Below are 16,796 nucleotides of genomic sequence, written 5' to 3' on the forward strand. Positions count from 1 at the left end.
CAAGAGGGACAAGCCCAAACGAAGAACATCTAAGGGCTTTCTATGAGTGTGGCGAAGTTGACCACTTTATCACCGAGTGTCCAACAAGAAGAGCAAGGACAATGAAGAAAAGAAGAACAAGCCTTTCAAGAAGGACAAGTACAAGACCCACAAGAATAAATATTCGGGTCAAACTCACATCGGCGAGGAGTGGGACTCTAACTCTGACTCTGACTCCGATGATGAAGGGATCACCATCATTGCCATCCGCTCATCTACACCGATAAAGTCACCTTTTAGTGACATGAGCGATGATGACACTCCCAAGTGTCTCATGGCAAAAGGGCGCAAGTTAAGCATCTAGGTCCCTAATTCGTGTTTTGATGACAATAAGAAATTTGTGGACTAACATGTTTATTTGAGTTATTAAAAGGTTAGTCACAAAGATGTTGCGAAGTAGAAGAAGCATGTGTGGATAACATGAAAATGGCTAGCTCAAGGCAAAGGTATAATTGTAATGCTTTTGCTGGTCAAAGGAGATTAGAGAAGAAAATTGATCGGATTGATAAGATAAGTGTAGTACTATTAAGAGGGATTGATGCACGTTTACTTGAGATATCTATAGTGCCACAATTGCTCAAACTTGCATTTCATATAGAGTGAAAAATTTAGTTTGAGAGAAACCAAAGAAAAACGTCCTTTGGGGTGTTTCTGAGTTATGGTGGTCTGACCACTGTATAGCAAAGGCTGTTCTGTTCAAGTTTCAAGTGTCATGATCTGACCGAAGGGCTTTGCATAAAGGTCCCTGGAACTTCAAAAGCTTATAATTTTTTTGCTCGTAGCTTCGATTTGGGCCATTTCACGCTCAAATTCTCGTAGGGACGTGTAGAATCGTTTTATAGGGTTTTTTAACCTAGTTTTAGTACTGTTTGGTGTACTATTCTTAGTAGTTTTCCTTGTGTGCTTTTCCAGTGTGTAGATTAGGAGGTGATCAGTTCGAGAATCTGTAAGACCAAGTTTTTGAAGACTTTGAGCAATCTTCAGTTGAAGGCAATTGTCCTTGAACATCTTGCTCTAGTTTTAGAATTCATAAAGGGGTGCGACTAGACCCGACCACGACCATGTGGTATGCAGCAACCTTGGAACCCTGTGGCAAACCACTCAATCCACCATATCCATGAGTGAACTTGGAGGCTATTGTCGGTGTAATAGGTAAAGGGGTGCCTCATGAGGTGGGTTCTATGCCACCAAGTGTTAGCCGATAATAGGTATTGTCAAGACTACTTCTTCATCGTGTGACCAGGGCAAGGCTTGTGCGATGAGCCCCATGTTCACAAAGCAAAATCCTGTGACCAGTCATTGCTGGTCGTAGAGCATGTACTCACCTAACCAGTCAAGTCTAATTTAATACTGCTCACTCAAGTATTTTCTTTCCCAGGCACTCGCTTTCAATGAGGCATGGTCGTGGCGCAGCATGGTGTTGTAGTAACCCGTCTCCTAGCATTTAATGTTGTGAGATGGTCTAACGGGTGAGTGTGATGATATTCGCTTATGGTGCAGGGCGTGTAGGATGGCCAGAGCGGGGTGGGCATGCGTACCCACCATCATGATGAAATAGGAATAGCTTATGGTGCAGGTCCGTTTGTATGAACATATTTTCCGTAGTATATAAAGGGGTGAAGAATATGTGGATAAAAAATAATGCCTAGTCGAAGCAGACCGTGTCAACCAGAATCGAGTAGATCAAAACCTAGTCGAATTGACCAAAAAACTACTCAAGATCAAACCAAATCCACTCAAAATTTTCACAGATAAAACACTAAATATTCTAGCAAGATTTTTGGATTGATGAAACCAAGATGAAACTCGATAAAAACACGAAATTAATCGAAAACCAAAATCTAGCCCTTCTACCAGTGTAAACCAAAATAAAAAATAAAAGATAAAAGAATTATAATAACTTCTAGTCTAGCAACCGAAGCAAAAGTTTTCTCAACATCTAGCCTTTTGACCTGTGTAAAACCCTGAGCTACAAGTCTAACTTTGTTTCTAACAACAGCACCATCCTCACCTTTGTTTTGAAAACCCAACTAGTACCGATAAGTGTATGACCCAGAGAAGGTGCGACAAACTTTCAGACTTTGTGGCATTCAAAATTTTCAAGTTTATCATGCATGGTATTGATCCAAGATTCGTCAGTTAATGCATGTGAAACATCTTTGGACTCAAAATAAGCAACAAAAGTGGAATAAGTATGAGAATTAGAATCAATAAACCTAGACCATGTGACTCATTCAAGCAAATCTCCAATCATCTGATCAGGTAGATAACTCCGCTAAATGTGCAAATGAGCATTGACTCCAGAAGTAATCTCTTCTTCTCCTTCAACATGCATAGATAATGTAGTAGATTGAGGATATCCAATTATAGCCGAAATAGTTGAAGGTACCAAATGATCTCAACTGATTGTGTCATAGGAATTAAAATTTCATCATCATCCACAAATATGCTCTCAGACTCCGTATGAACATGTGTACCTGTACCTGCATCACTTGATCTAATTTCAGGACTAGCCTCATCGAAAGAAACTTCACCAGTTCCAACAATTTTGTTAGTCACCAAAACAAACACACGATAGCCACAAGTATGAGAAGGATATCCAAGAAATACTCCATCGGTTGATCTAGACTCAAACTTATCCAAATTTCTAGATTTCAGCATAAAACACTTACAGCCAAAAACTCTAAAATGAGATACACTAGACTTAACCGTAGCTCATATGAAGTTTTACCCAATTTATATCTCAAGAAAACACAATTTGAAACATAACAAGCAATAGATATTGCTTTAGCCCAAAATTTTCTAGAGTAGAAAATTCATCTAACATGATTCTAGTCATCTCAACCAGAGTTTTATTCTTTTTTTCAACTATACTATTTTGTTGAGGTACTCTAGGTGATGAAAATTGATATTCAATACCTTCCTCAGTACAAAGTGATCAAAAGAAGAATTTTAAAGTTTAGTTCCATTATCACTTCTAATAGCTCTAAGTGAACCTGGTAGATCAACAGACAATCATAGAAATAGATTACTAAAACAATCAAAAGCTTCATCCTTAAATGCCATAAAGAAAACCCAAGAGTATATAGAGAAATCGTTAACAATAACAAGTACATATCATTTACCTTCAAAAGATTGTACTCTAGAAGGACCAATAGTATCAAGGTGCAAAAACTGACCTGGTGCATTTGTCATAACGATGGTAATAGGTGGATACAAATACAACCTGTATGAAGCCAATACAAATATATTTTCTTGGTTTCCTCTTCTCTTCTCTCTTGAACAGATTAATTCCTTTAAATATCAACTTGCTCGGCAAAACACTAGGAGTAGCAGGTAGACTTTTCTCCTTCACCTTCTTGCCATTCTTCACATCAATATAAAATTCACTAAGCAGAATAGATGAAGGATTTTTTAGATTATTACCAATTGAAACAATTGAACTCTTATAGTTATTCACTGAGATACTAGTCAAAATATTTTGGGGAGCCATGGGCTCATCAGAAATGCTTTAGAGAAACGAGTAGATAGTAGTACTAAATCTTCTTCAGGAATCAACTCAAGCTGATCATCGGTTAGTGAAGATATAGAAGATAATGAAAAGCTTGATGAAGAAGATTCTATATGAGACATGCCGAGTTGAGAGACCAAAGCAATTGATTTATTAACATTCTTCCTAACAAAGACATCTAGCTCTTTTAATTTATAATAAAGAACATCTAATGTTAGTATACTCATGACAGTTGATTCTCGAAAAGATGTAACTTTCATTTCCCACACTGATATATCTAAAGCTCCTATTAATTGACGTGCATTCTCAACATCAGTATATGTAACATTAACAGCACACAAATTACTAAGTATCTTATTAAAGCGAGCAAAGAAATCACCAAGATACTCACTAGATTTCATCTCAAATTTTATGTATTCTTTCTTATATAAATCTTGGCATACCTCTTTAATGGTAGATGAATCTTTATGGTAATCACATAGTGCTTTCCATACCTCATATGCCAATTTGATATGTATCACGCGGTTGAAGTTGCTTCTTCTCAAGCCTTGAATGATCAAATCCCTTGCCTTGTTGTTCTCCTAGACGGCTGGCATGTTATGCTGTGTCACCTTATTGTTCTCTAGAATCACGTATGGCTTGTAGATGTTTTTCAATTGCAAAGTCCAGTGCTTGAATGTAGGCCTCCATCTTTACCTTCTAAAACTGAAAATCAGCTCCATAGAAAACGCAAGGTTTTGTGGAATACCTATCTGAAGCCTTATTTCTAATTAGCAATTAGGATCAACTAGAAAAGGATTAAGGCTTTGATACCAATTGTAAAATCGTTTATACTATAATAAGGCAATCTGAGGGGGCTGAATGATATTGGAAACCAAATTCAAAGATTAATCCACCCAAATTGAAAATCAATTTAAACTCAGTATTCCACTCAAAACAGATCAAAACCTAGTTGAGTTGATCGAAAAACTACTCAAGATCAAACCAAATTCACTCAAATTTTTCATAGATCAAACACTAAATATTCTATCAAGGTTTTGGATGGATTAAACCAAGATGAAACTCGATAAAAACACGAAATTAATCAAAAACCAAAATCAAGCACGCAGAATATAGAATAGAAAGAAAATTTAAATTAGCAACTCATCAACTTACAAAACTTGATTTTTATTGCAAAGATGAGTTTACAAGATGCCTCCCCAAAGCATCCAACAAGTATTTTCACGAAATCCCAAACCCTAGACAGATCTACTCCATAGATCAAAGTCTAAGTTCTCTGAGTATGTTCTCATTCTTAGTACTCCTTACCTTGACTGAGACACTATCAATATATAGCCCTCCAAACTATCCTTGATTTAAAAACAACATAGTCGTATCCTACCTGGACACAAACCATATCAAGACATGTCCACCCATAACCGAATCTAATTCATGCTCGAGTCCAACTCAGACTAGCACTCAATTCCTTATGGGACTAGACTCTTCAACCTGTCAGACCGCAGCCTGACCTAGCCATGTACTCGAACGACTCCATCGTTGGAACACATCATCTAGTTACCCATGACCTCGTGTATGTCTACCATTTTTTGCAATGTACCTAGTCGCACACATGCAACATTGTCTTCATGTACACTGTTCTCTAGTACGAACGTTCCGCATGACATCTTCGATTACTACGACCTGAATTCCTCCTGAACCTAGTCGCCGAACCTCAATTCCTCCCTGAAATTAGTTCATCGATCTGTCATTGACCACGTTCGCCTTCGAGCAACACCAGCACATAAATCAAACAATAAACTAGTACGAGTACAAATCCTTCCCTTCTTGACTCAAGATCAGTTCACGCAACACCACGCAAACTCCAAGTAAAACTAACATGCTAACATAAGCAAACCCAACTTCTGATAGCGCATCAAACCATCTATACTAACATAAGCATATTCAACTTTTCTTTGCCAATTTAATTATTCAAACTAATTTTTCATCATATGATCTTACACTATGTAACAAGTTCACCTAACTCATAAGACAATACATAAGATGTAGGGCTATTACCCCACGAGAGGTATGAACCTAGATAAATCCTTGCGTTTTTAAGTCCCGTTCGATATACATCCAATAGAAATGTAGATCAACGCGCCCATCATCTGAGTTGTGAGTGATCATCCTCCAACAGTTGACGTGTCAGGTAGGGGCGTGTTTTTTGCATTTTCTGCAAGTTTGGAGGCTATGGTTTGGCTACCCACATCAAGATCTATGACGGTTGTGGAGTCCCATTTCGAGGACCCCGGGTGTCACGAGCTTTTCATCATGGGGTACGAACCAGACGAGCCTGGTGTGCTTCAAGCGTGGAGCACCCAGCCAGAGTCCAAAGACTCCGAGATCAAACGTGAGGTGTGCATGGCGGCTAGGCATGGAGATGGTCACATATGGCTCCTGCAACAGCAACACCACATGGAGGAACACTCACATAAGGTAGAGACCTTGGTGGCAGCGTCTTCAAGGCCATCGCATCGCACGCAGAATGTGAGCGCTGGGGGCTCCCCCTCATGATGTCTCGTCACTCCATAGTCAGCGGCTCGACTACGAGGTCATAATCCCCGCATAAATCAACGCGTCCATCATCTGGTATACCCGGATTCATTGTCTGTGATCATCCCCTGACAGAACAAAATATAAAATCGATGGCAACAAAAGAAAATCCAAAATTTTGAGTGGCTCATAAGGAAGAGAAAGTTTTTCTAATGGCATAAATGGAATTTCCCCTTTTTTTATTCAATTAACCAATATTATTTTGGTTCCTAAAATTGATATGTTTGGTTAACTGATATTATTTTGGTTTCCAACATTAAAAAACCGAACAACTTGAACAAACCGAACTTTTGGATACTTTGTTAGCCTTGCCGTACTCAAAGCCCCAACACAGTAAGCTATTCTTTAAAATCTCTAATCACTTAAATATCGTACTTGAACTTTATCCTCTTGAGTCCCTGCTTCATGTTTCATCCTATTTAGTGACTTTATGTCATATCTAGCTGTAAGGTTAAATGTTTATTGTCTAGCTGGCTAGCTAAGTAGCTATTGGTCTAAATGATGTAATGAGTTTATTGTTGTGGTTTGACTATTGCTATCATCAAACTTATTGTTATTATCATAGTGTTGGACTTGTCGTGATATTATCTTTGTATCGCTGCGCTTTGTATAGTTAGATTTTTCTAGAAAGGTTGAAGCTAACTGCGAGCAAAATTTAAGTGCGAAACCGAAAACCGAACCAAAATATGTAGGTTAATTAGGTTTGGTTTTTCATTTCCCTTAAATCAATGAGTGTATTGATTTAAGGGATCATGTTCTTTTTTCTGCTAGATCGGACCCTATTCTTTAGGGTAATAGGGAAATTTTAGTGATTTCATATCTTCCCTTACGTGATATTTTTCTTTTACCATGGCTGTTAGTTTAACTGTGTTTGATTGGACGATAGCATGCTAAATATTTCAAAATGGACCGTTAAATATATTTTTTTGGTACGTATATCAGGGCTCTAGCGATAGGTAGTATTTTCGGACAAGGCTCTATGATAGTTGCCCCACGTGTTGGGCAGGCCGACGAATTCCGAAGCATTTGAAGCCCGCTCTGACGACTGGCCCGGCCCGTCCATAACCAATCGGCCAGGCCTGGCCTAGAACTTCTGATTTCTGAACAGTGTGCAGTCAGGCTGGGCCCGTTCGAATGGCTGCACTCCGACCGTATTCCATCGGCTCTAACGGCCTGCAGCCCTGCACTCATGAATTTTTATTTAAAATATTTTTCATTGATTTAGCAAAATTAGACCGCCCGTTTCAACAAACTGACGAAACTAGGCACATGTTGCCCATTCACGGGAGAAGTTGTAGATCTTAACATTCTAGAAAATTTTGCGGCACTCAAATGACTTCAAATGAAGAGTCATTAATTACAAAGTTGTAGTATAATCATATTCATCCTAGTTTGTATGGAAAAATTATGATTTTTCGAATATGTCTTGCATAGTGAGGTAATTATGTCGCTCGATGAATGAACCATAGGTCTAATAATTATCTATTCACCAGGTGACATATCATTTTAAACTACTGCAAATGGTGGATTCTAGCTTGTCACTCTTCTATTGGGCAATTTTTATATGTCACCTAACAAACTTAGTTTTATTATTTTTTAAAATGGTCATCTAATTTTCCAAATTAATAAAAATATCAATTTTTTAAATAAGGAAAAAAGTTCACTTTACTTCCCGAACTATCTCAGTGGTCCGGATAACGTTAAACTTTCAAACCATCCATTTACGCTCTCAAAGTTTCAATACTGAATCACTTGACCCCTGAAGTATTTTTCCTAAGCGGTTTTGATGATGTAAACATCACATCACCTGATTTTTTTGCCACGTGACGGCCACCTCATTATCTTCCTTTTCACACTCTCTCTCCTCTACTCCTTGCCCACGTCCTCCTCTGCTCTTGTGCCGCTAATGTCATCGCCGGCGCGTCCTCCCGTGCGACCTCCCCCACTAATCTGCTCGGCACGCGCAGCCACGAGCGTGCTGCGCCACTCAGCAGGCCTAGCCAGCCAACGCGTCGCCGCCGAGCCGACCTGGCTAGCCTCCTTCCTCTGCAGCGCCGCTTCCCCTCTCTCCTCTCCCTTTCGCCATCCCGATAGCTCGAGGTCACCCCCACTAATCTGCTCGGCACGCGCCGCCACCGTGCGTGCTGCCTCCCGTCGAGGGCAGCCCACCTCGGGCTCCCTTCGAGCCCCCTTGGTAAGGGCATCGCCTCCCCTCAGGAGGCGGTGCTCGTGCGTGTGCAGCCTCGACTAGGGAAGCGTCGGAGCGGGGTGGCCATCGACGGCCCGAGGCTTCGCCCCACCGCGCAAGCTCGCGCGCGTGGGTGCGGCCTCGCCGTCGGATGCCATCCCTCTTCCCGAGCTTCGGAGAGCCCACCTCGGGCATCCCCTCCCCTGCGCGCCTCCAGTCGCCGCCCGGCCGAACCACCGCCTACTCCTCTCTCTGCTTCGATGGAGAAAGGGAAAAAGAAAGAGAAGGAAAGAAGAGAAGAGAAAAGAGAAAAATAAAGAAAAGAAAAGAAAAGAAAAGGGGGGCTGACATGGTAAAAAAACTAGGTAATGTGGTGTCCACGTCATCGAAACCGTTTAGGAAAACTATTTTACGAGTTAAGTGATCTGGTATTGGAATTTTGATGGAGTAAAATAGACGGTTTGAAAGTTTAGAAGGTTATTTAGACTATTGGGATAGTTTGAGAGAGTGAAATAAATTTTTTTCTTTAAATAAAAACTCTTGCACTCACTGTCCACTTGGCTTGGTTGGTCGCAACATGCCACGCCTAGCCTCGCCTCCGTCGACAACGCCCCAACGCAGGCGCCCTCCGCCGCCGCGTCTGCGAGCGCCGAACCAGGCAGCAGCTGGCCGCGAGCGACAGACTGCCATGTTACGGACGCCGTAGTCCAAACGCCATCCCTCCCTCCTGTAGCCATGCAGGTCTCCACCGGTGGTCGGCGGGAAGCCATCAGGAGCCGGGACAACCCCGCCTGCGGAGGTAAGCTCGCGGTACCCACTTCCCGTGGCATGTTTGTTTACTCGGTTGTAATTTTCCGGCCTAAGATTTTGTAAGCACAATCCGCTGATGCTCTATTGCTCTTCTTCCCTTTTTTTCCCCGTTGGGTGCAAATTGAATGTTTCTAATCTTCTTGGTAGCATGGAAACAACACTCGGGTTTTTGAGCCACGGTTTTTGGAAGCGACGTGGCGTCATGCTAAGTATCAACAGAGAGATTGGCCTAATACGTTGCATGATTGTATTGAGTCTTGAAGACGGTTAATATAAAGCACAAGGTTTGAAGGATAAGAAATAGAGATGACTAAATGGGTCTATTAGACTGGCCCGGTACAGATCCGTGTAGGTACGATCTGATCCAATCAGTCCAGCTATTGTAATAGATCGTGCCATGTCAGTCCACGTGCTGTACTCTTGGCCCACGGCATGACCCGTCAACCACCGTGCCATGTCGGACCGATCCGGGTACGATTGTGACATGGCGGCACGGCTGGCCCGGTGGGGCCTGACAGGCAAGGTGGAGGCACGACGCAGGGGTGGGCCGGCGAGCACGGTGGAGGCACGACCGGTCCGTTGGCACGGCTGGGCACGGCCGGTACGGCATCACTCTAAAAATAGAAAACAATAAAAAATAATAGCTACAAAATTAAAAAAAGAAAATATAGATAATAAATAAAGATGACCTGTATTGATTGGTTGTCTCGTTAAAAACTTTTCTACTGGAAACAAAGAGTATAATCATTGGCTATGCTTCAAAAATTATATGGTTTTACTAGAAACCTCAAAATTTTGCTTGCAATATGCAATATGCTTCCTCAAGTATCCTGTTCTATTTGTAGACCTGGCACCTAATTCATGACTACATATATTAAACTTAGCAAATCGTATCTAATCCCCGTTAATTTCTCTAAAGATCTTTTTAAAATATTATCACACACATGATCATGCACGTGAGTTCTCAGCATCTTAATCTATAAATAGAAATATAGAATTAATTTGTTGAAGTGGGCAAGTGGCTTTGGCTAGAGAGTAGAAAAAGAGATATGGGTGGCCGATGGGAATGAGATATTGAGATCACTAATAGTTTGGCATGGGCAAATGGTGACTATTTATAGACCAAGATGAGAGGTGGATGATGGGTTCTGAGTCACTTTCGATAAAAATAAAGAAAAACCTTAAAAAATAAGAAATAATAGGGAGACATAATTAATTTTAAAAATAAGTTTTATTGATAGGTTGCCTTATTAAAAACATTTCTAGCAGAGAAAAAAAGAGTACAATCTAGCTCAAAAAATTGAATAATTACACGTTCTCATCAACATCTAGATACAAATTTTCGAATGAAGCTTGAAGCACAGTGTTCTCTACAGTGTGTTGCATGTTGGTGATATGCCCTAGAGGCGATCGAGTTTGCGGATTGGATCTGCTAATGGGCTTTAATATTGATTAAAGGACCATTAGGGTTTAGAGTCATAATGAGCTTTAATGTTGATTAAAGGCCCATTAGCGTGCTCTATATAAGGATAGGCAGGGGCCAAGGCGCATTGAGTTTTTTTCCGAAAAGAAACAGATCTTGCCACCAAAAACCCTGGCCGCCTCCTATTCCCGAACTCCCTTCGAAACCCTAGCCGGGCGCGCGGTGCTAGCACACCGGCGCACGGCGATTCCATCCTTGTACGTGTGGATACTGTAGAGGCGCTGCTACTATTGCGGTGCTGATCTACTCGGGACGTACTCGCGAGTACTCGGCAGGTGCTCGGGACGTGCTCGGGACGAGGTTGACGATCAACTACTTGACGCGCACGACGTTGGATTGGTCTGCTCCAACTCTTCTTCCGCTGCACTGCTCGTCAAGTGGTAACGATTCATGATCCCCTACTCGCATGGCTTCTTGGTTGAACGCGGTAGAGAAAATTTATTTTGTGCTAGCGTAACCTACCCGTTTACCCAACATTGCATTCGCGCTTCAGCTTGTTCCCAGTCTTTTACTATGGTAAATATTTCCATCATCTCACGTGTGAGATTTGTTCTTCTCTCTTTAATTATCCTTCCAGTAAGACTAAATGCAGCTTGAAAAAAACTGTAGATACGAGAACCGTTAACAAATCTCATGCTAACAGTGAAGGCACTGGATAATATTGCTGTCGATGAAGGTAGTTAGCACCCCTCCGGATGTTAAAATTTCAACGCTCGTAGTCGTAGACGATCGTGACGAAGAGTCTTAATTTTTTGATGAAGAACCTCCATCAAATATTTATCCCCATATTGTTATCTTCTTACTTGTTGTGTGTACCAGTGGAGGTCGTTGCAGGCGAACTTCAGCATACTTTGTTTCATATTTACTATAAACATCGAATAACTTAGAACAAATATTAATATAATAAGTAGAATAATCATGGCTAAGAGCATCATCTAAAATTGTGAGAACTCTACCAAAACCTGCGATTTTAGCTCTAGGATCTAAAATAAAGGCAAAAGAATACAAGGAATTTCTTTTCAATATTTTAAAATTTTAGATTTCATAGGAACTACCTAATCTCTTAGAAGATTGTCATTTTCATAGCTATTTAAATGAGTAGTAATTTCAACATTATAATGCACTAATAAACAAGATGTTGGATAATAAACTCCTCATAAACTCACAATTGAATTATAAAAAATTCAAGAAATTATAGTATTCTTTCGGCAACATAACAATGTGTTTCCCTGAGTAAAGTTTGACCCCATGTTGATGATAGTGTGTATGAATAAACACATCAAATGTGCTCTTATATGGTATAAGATTTTTAAGTATCAAGAAAGTAAAGTTCCATCTTACTAGCATGTCCATAGCAAACTTACATAGACACACACCTATTGCAACATAGTACTGCTTATATGCTGTAATTCATTGGTTAGAGGAGTTTACAAAAGATATTGTAGTACGAAAATCGTCTAGGTATTTCGACAACTTCTTCAAACCGGATTTTACTATAACATTGATAATATGACAAACACAACATTGATGTAACAAGAAACATTTAACATATGTACTAAACAACGGAGTAAGAATATCCATTGCTCTAGAGTTTGTACCTGCATTATCTAAAGTGTTAGAAAATATTTTATTTGTGAGACCAAAGTCTTCAACTACTTGAGATATTTTTCAGCAATATTTTCACCGTTACACGCAACGTCAATCAATCGAGAATCTATTATTCTCTTTTCCAATTTCCAATCATTACTAACAAAATGAGCAACCACACTAAGATAATCCTCTCTAGCCTTACCTGCCTATATATCCGAGGTCAAAGCAACTAAAAATGTACATGTTTGCAATATTTCTTTAAGCTTTCTACGACACGTATTGTAATATTTTACCATATTCCAACTAGTTGTCTGTCTAGAAGCATGCATGAAACCAGGATTATGAGCTTGCTTATTGTAATCTTCAAATGTAGTGGACTAACCAATGTTGAGTGGTAGATCCGCTCTTGCAATGAAGCGGCATAGATTTTTTCGAGCATTGGCAGAGTCATACTCCTAATGATGAACAGAGCCGTCGGGGTTGTACTGTAGCACCGTCTGCTTCATAGCTACTCCACTCCTTCGCTTCTTCTTCAAGTGTCATGTTCCACCTGAGGGCTTTGCAGATAATCCATGTTTGTAAATATAACACCTAGCATATCTGACACTTACCTCATCTTCCTCTCTGTAGAACCTTTCAAAGTTTTGCCAAACTTTGAAAGTACCGGCTCTTGATCTTTTAGAGCTAGTACTTACTGATGCGTGTGCACTTGTAGAGCCTGACGATGGAGGTGCTACTGCATCACCTGCATGTGAACCAACCAAAGGTTTACTGTCGGATCCATCATCACCTGCAACACTGGTATCAAAAGGGTCGTAGTCCCATGTGAGTCTTTGGAGAAAAAATAATGATCGATGGATGTATTATGATCATGATCACCGACATCTATGGTCAATGCCGAATGGAACTAAAAAAATTCAAATATTCAGATATAGAAATAATCAAATAATAAAACAAGAATGAACAACGATGCAAAAAATCACCAAGATTTCTTCAAGATAACACGATGATGTTTTTAAAATTGCTCAGATTTTTGGCAACAATTCAAATAAATTTTGCCAAATTATCACAGATTCTAAAGAACTTTGAGATATGAATGAGAGGAGGAAACAAGAGAGCAAATAGTGTTGCTGGTGTAGAATGGAAGGGCATGATGGTCCTCTATTTTATAGGTGAAAAAAAAGAGATTTTTGAAAATTTGTACAAATTGTTTGGAGCCCAAATGGTCACAACAAGGCTAGAAAATTCAAAAATAACAGGTTCACAGGTCAAATGGGGCCCATTTAACCCGTTAACCCGGCGTGCCCCCGCGTGCCTTCCTGTGTCGGCCGTGCACCCGTGTCCTCACGTGCCTTCCCGGGCTGGCCCCATGCGCAACGGCTTTTGGCCGGCCTAGGCGTGCCGGCCGGGCCGTGCCGGGCCGGGCCGGTCGTGCCCCCGTGTGCCCGAGTGGACGAGCCGGGCCACTTCCGTGTCGAGCCTGCACAGGCTGGCCGTGCCTAACCGAGATGAGGCATGTTGGGTTGTGCCATGCTTGTACCGGCCCGGGCTGGGCCATGCCTGTGCCGGCCTGTGAAGTGCCGCGCTTGGCCCGATCACGGCCCACGGCCTCGTCCCGTGCTAGGCTTGGACCGTGCCTCCATTCCTGTGCCTCAAGCCGGCCCAGTAAGCACGACCCATTTGGATATCTTTTGTAGGAAGTATCTCTAAGAGATAAAATAGGTATCATGGGATTATAAATTAAAACCTATCAACTACAGAAATATCCTAATATACTCAAACATCTCCATAGTCTTAGCGGTAGTGTCATAGTGTGGGGAATCGTCTAAATTCTATTCTAATTAATTATTAGGACAATCATTTACACAATCACGTCCACGATGATTAACCAAAATCCAATCCTGGTAGTCCCGACAAGTATTTTATTCCCAGATCGGAACACGAGCCTATGCAACATACTTTATCATATCAAGGCATAACAAATAGCGGGTAATATAATTCTATTACAAGTCTTTAAGTTATTACAATTTCACAATAATTTACATAGCACGAACACTAGGAGACAAAAGACAGTTTAAACTCTTAGTTGGTTAGAGTTACTACGCAACGGAAAAATAAATACATGAACGACAAAAGAGGGTAGTGCCATGTGCCCATAAGCACCACCCCAAAACGACATCTCACGAGTAGATAGTCTCGCCCATTGCCAACGTCAGCAGGCGTGAAGTATCCGAACACTAACTCTTTCTCACATGCACAGCAAACAAATATGAGTACGAAGTTAATTGCAAGACTTAATCCATAATAGGTACATATAATAACCCAACTACGAGGCTAATGCATTTAGATGGGTTAGCAAGGAATCGGCCATAAGGTTAAGTGAATTCATATGCAAAGTAATTTTGACACAAGAATGTGGGCACCCACAACTTAACCAACTGTGGCCTCCTATCCAGGGATCAACATCATAAACATAACATTACATGAAACCATCTCATAACCAACATCAACCATCACAACCACCTCCCACAATAGAACTCTTTGGTTGACGCAAATGGATAGAAGTGTGCTCATGGTCGAGATCGTGGCAATTCGAATTGTTTTACACCCTGTAGGGGTACATCTTTACCCATACAACACGAAGACCATTTGGCTTGTGCGACCTACTAAAGTCCACACAAGGGGTACTCCTGAAAACCTTTCCCAATAAACCCTAACCATTTGACCATACTCCTATAGGTGCGAAGGTCATCTAAAACTACTCCCCGAGAAAACTAGATACCTCCACAAGTATATTATACCCACAACACCATATACTCGCATACCAAATGATCACAGCTACAAAGGTATTCAGCTCATCCCTCCTATAGCCGGATACGTGGTAAAGTATGGAAAAGTGCGAAAGACAACTGCAACAACGGACAGTGCTTAAACGATGCAAGCGGTCTATGGCATCCGGGTTCCTTCCCTGACCTACCCTAGCACCGCCCACATCTTGTCTCATCCGAACATTCATACATCCGAACATCATTTTCATCATAAAAGTAATTAAGTCTTATAGCTCACGAACGATAGTCGAACCACCGTTCGAATTCTATCAAGGACCTATCATTACTAAGCATCTCGAATAACTTTTAAGTTACAGAATGATATGTTATACCCGGGTTACAAGGGGATAGGAAACATCAATAAAACAAGGTAGGGTGATGCAACAACATAGGTTCTACCCACATAATCCGACATCAACTCGTTGTCATGCACAACATATATACAACAATAATTTATTAATTTAGACTCAACATGATCCAAATTATGAGGTGAAATATGCTTAGATGCTTGCTTTGGTTCTCAGTTTCAAAATTAATAGCAACAAACTCCAGATCGCCCCCCATCACGCCTGCGTCACACTCTGGTCCTTCGTTCTCTAAGGAAGATCACATGCAATCCGATGAGCATGAAAGAGGTGCAAAAAGGTATGCTGCAAGATGCATAAAGAATGAGGATGACATACAACAAGCTAAATTACAAAGACACACGATGGAACAAAGAAGTTTCTGATCCAAACGACTTCTAAAATTCTGATAGAATACCGGAAGTTTCGGATTCATGTTGGAACTCGGATGGTCGAAACTCCCAGGTGGTACTTCGAATAGGGGTTCTCGGGTTGGCAAGTTCTATTTAACCGAATATTCCAGATTGAGGTCAGAAGTTCCGGATGGTCGAAACTTCCAGGTGGTACTCCAAATAGGGGTTTTCGGGTTGGCATGTTCTATTTAACTGAAAGTTCCGGATTGAAGTCGAAACTTCTGGGTGGTTCTTAGAATAGGGGTTATTGGGTTGGCTTGAGTCGGATTAATCCGGAACTTCTGGTCGAAGGCCGAAACTTCTATATAGGGGTTCTTAGGTAGTTTTAACTAGTATTATCCGGAACTTCTGAGCTATAAACCGAAAGTTTTGGGTTCTGGCAGATGCGAGTTTGCATTGATTTGTCGGCAGATTCAACGTGCATGTTAAAACCCAACCCACATAAGCATGTATTTGCACTAATGCATTGGTTCTAGGCTTCATCTACCCACATAACAAACACGATTCCCGGGTTTTACCTCATCCAAAATCCTCCTATTAGCTCCAAAAATCAAGAACACAATGGTGCTTCATGACTACTCGATCGCAGCTCATAAACTCGAATTTAACCAAACCCATCTGTACATTCTCACCATGGGAACCTAGGAGACTTACCGCATGTCCTTATCGTGGTTGGTGACCTTCAGTTGGGGAACAAAATGGAGGAAAAAGGCTTGGAGAAGAGGGACAAGGCTGTTGAAAATTTTAGAGAAAAGGGGTGACGAAAACGGATTGAAATTCTTCCAAATCTTCATGCATGCAACTGAAACTTGGATCGATGGAGAGCTAGGGAGTTAAGGAACATGATGGTGTGAATGCATACCTCAAATCCAAGTTCTTGAGGTGGGATTTGGGGAGAAAAGGAGAGAATCTTGAGAGAGGTGCTGCTGCTCTCTTTGCTATTTGGTTGGAGTGGGAGAGAGAGCATGTGAGAGTGAGAGGGAAAGGGAGAGGAGGGA

This window comes from Phragmites australis, chromosome 11 (genome assembly GCF_958298935.1).
Source record: "Phragmites australis chromosome 11, lpPhrAust1.1, whole genome shotgun sequence".
NCBI lineage: Eukaryota > Viridiplantae > Streptophyta > Magnoliopsida > Poales > Poaceae > Phragmites > Phragmites australis.